The sequence below is a fragment of the Chiloscyllium punctatum genome, chromosome 33, assembly GCF_047496795.1.
Source record: "Chiloscyllium punctatum isolate Juve2018m chromosome 33, sChiPun1.3, whole genome shotgun sequence".
Lineage (NCBI taxonomy): Eukaryota > Metazoa > Chordata > Chondrichthyes > Orectolobiformes > Hemiscylliidae > Chiloscyllium > Chiloscyllium punctatum.
Genome location: NC_092771.1, coordinates 59,422,360 through 59,425,725, shown reverse-complemented (window position 1 = coordinate 59,425,725; position 3,366 = coordinate 59,422,360). Strand labels below are relative to the sequence as shown.

The following is a 3,366-nucleotide window of genomic DNA, read 5'->3' as shown; positions in this document are numbered from 1 at the left end:
ATCCATTCACAAAATAATTGTTCAGTAGAATTCAATACAGGGACCCATGAAATGATGAACAAGTAGACGGACATACGATACACAATAGCGACGACAATTACTATATGAAAACTGTTGATTTCAGATCCACGGTGGCCTTTGGTGATGGCATTTGCTGTCCAGAACCAGTCTGCACTGGAATGACGGGAGGCACACTATGAAGTATTTGAACTTCAGTCACCTTTAGAAATAGCTGAGAATGACTCAGGACAGGGGGATATAGAGATGTTGGCCTTACAAACCTTTCAGACATTCCGTGGAAGAATAAATGAAGTGATAGATACGATGTTCATGAACTGGATAGATAGTAATTTACCGGATTGGAGTTTATAAATAGAGGCGTCATATTTAAAAAGCAAAGAGTTCATAGTGTAACTGTAAAACCTTTAGGTCACACTCAGTGGGAGTATTGTGTGTAATCCTTGTCCTCATTCTCCACCAAAAACATGTAAAGAAGTTAGAAAGGGCACAGACGCTGTTTCCTGGATAGCAAGATATTAGAAAGACAAGTGACGTTGTTTTCTGAAACATAAAATTATCAGAAAGGATACAAACGGGATGATAGAAAGAATGATTCAGTTTATTCACGAGATTTGGAAATGCTGGAGCAGAAACACGCAAGTTTGATGTAAGAAAATGAGATTTTCACATAACGCGAGGTTTGAATGAGTAAATCAGGAAAGTCCCTCTTTCTCGTGAACAAATAACTTTCGTAAGAGCTTGAAAATATTAGTGAATGGTTAAGAAAACTTTGGATGAGATTTTCTTCCACTCAATAGAGTTATTTAAATCGTGAACGACTTTCCAGAAATAAAACGTAGAAGCTGACTTCAGAGTGTTTTAAAAGATACACGAACAAACGTACAAGGAGAGAATTTACCATTGAGACAATGTCAGTATGATTGCGTAAGAATTTCGAATTTGTTGACTTCAGACACAAAGACATTTCATGAACACGAACAACTGAATAGTACTCAGTATAACAAGTTCATGGATTGGTAAGGTGTGGCGTATTATTGAAGGTGAAACTCTGTAAATGGAGCTGACGTCGTAAAATAACTGCAGACAGAAGTTATATCCTAATGAGTAGGAATTGAATCGTCGCTTGGAGAGGCAACACCGACATTAAAGATTTGACCACATTCACATGATGTTATGTATATTTCGTACATTCTTAACTCCACCCAAGAAATCCACCAAGAAGACTCTGTCCTTTTGTATTGTTAACCCTCTGTACTTCTCTGAAGCACGCCATTTCAGGTAAAATATGCTCAGACCAAATTTCAGTTCAATACAACATTCAAACGTTCCAATGTGATTTCTTTTTTGATTATTGCAACAACCTTTGTGACTTTGCAACAAACTGTGTAACATGAAACCAGTTCAACATCTTTTTTCCTGGAATTTAACGCAGTACACATGGGAAACGTTCTCCATCTGCTGAAAAATCACCTTCGGCTCTCTCTCCACATATGTCTCTTCACGTTTGAGATACTTGCAGTATGTTTGTTGATCAAGGAGTCATTATCCAGAAAAGGTTGTTTCTCAATCCACAAACACGGTATTTTCCATAAACTTGACTTTGCTCAATATCACCTTCTGTCCGTATCCCTCAACACGACGACAAATTGAAGTTGCTCCATGTGAGGCTCAAAATTAAAACTTCGGCACAGCACACCCCACTATACTGGAACAGAGATACCGTGCACTGGTCACCTTCAGCACAGGAGCAACACATTAATGCTTACCTCCACATTCCTGGTTTTACCTGAACGTTTGGGAAACGGAGTTTCTCTGATTCCATGGCTAGTAACGGGGATTATATGATCATCTTCACCAGTGGTTCTGTCCCCGAGTGAGGAAAGTGGTGAGGTACTCATTGTAAAGATGGGTAGATTGATAAATTGTACGATTTCATCTTTTGCCTTCACTAACCCATGAGCCTTTTATTTTGTTTTGCATCTGTAGAAATCTTAAAATCTTCATGTTGAACAGACTTAATGACAGATCTCCATTGTGTCTCTGGCATCGAATTTCATAGTGTAAACTCCCTCTGAATTCTTCCACCGCAGTCCGCTGTTTGGGAAGTGTTCCTGTTGTGTGAAATGCACTTCCCCGTTTGTCACCTGCTGCTCCCAGCATGCGCTCTGGCACTGCACTCCTTTTCCTTCTGACACTTGCTCACTGTGTTGCTGTGATCATACAGTGACTTGGTGTCGCACGGCCCAGGAAAATGATACAGATCAAGGTTTTTGCATTGTTGAATTCAATTATAAATTTAGCCTCATTTTGGATTTTGAAATTGTCTGTTCTGTACAAAAGTGCGTGTCAAAAACATCTGAGCGGAAGTTAGGTGTTCCGAATAATGACATTGAGCACTATGCACTCTCCTCCAGTCTGGAAAACAATTCCTCACAGGCAATTTAATAGACAATAGACAGCAGGTGCAGGAGTAGGCCATTCTGCCCTTTGAGCCAGCACCACCATTCATTATGATCATGGCTGAACATCCTCAATCTGTATCCTGTTCCTGCCTTATCCCGATAACCCTTTATTCCACTATCCTTAAGAGCTTTCTCCAACTCTTTATTGAAAGAACACTTCCTGCTGTCTCGGGTTCTTCATTCCGTTGACTTCAAATCTTCACAGAATTCAACAGACCTTGTTACATAGTCATTTCCTCATTTTTGTTCAGATCACTGTGTGCATCGTGTGACAGTGGGAGTGCACTTTCCCCACAACCCAGGGGTCAGACCATAGTCTTGGAACCGTACTGTGTTATTTCTCATTTCACCAACACCAGGGAGAAATATCTGCTGCTCTGCCTAATTTACGCAATTCAATTATTCATAAGGTAATAGCTTTTCCTGCAGCGGTGACGAGGTGGCTGAGAGGTTAAGGCGATGGATTACTAATCCGTTGTGTTCTGCACGCGTGGGTTTGAATCCCACTCTCGTCGCTGTTATCAACGGCATTTCCATGGTGTTGTTTTCAGATGATCACAGCTATCGTGTTGGAGTTGGAGCTCCAATCGTCAGTTCGTATGCATCGACGCTATTACAAAATTTCAAAGAATAGTTTAAGCCTGTTGACTGAAATGTTGGTTGCATTGGGATAACGAAAAAGAGCGCGGTTTTATTTTTGAAGTCAAGTTGCTGTGAACGTTTTTTTGTATGAAAGACATCCAGGAAAATCAAATAACGAGAGCTGTGAAATGCATGTCTATGCAAAGGGATTCTTAATGAATGTTTTGTCAGATGAAATCTGGAGGAGGTTGAGTAGAAGTAATTCATCCTGGTGAAAAGAGCACAGCGAGACAGCACAAAA

General features: G+C 40.3%; 1 non-coding gene across 1 annotated transcript; it reads left to right on the top strand.

The window, feature by feature from the left end:
* Window positions 1-2,916: 2,916 nt before the first annotated feature.
* On the top strand, window positions 2,917-2,998 carry trnas-acu (transfer RNA serine (anticodon ACU)). The gene has a single exon. It is a non-coding gene; the product is annotated as a tRNA-Ser (tRNA).
* Window positions 2,999-3,366: the final 368 nt, after the last annotated feature.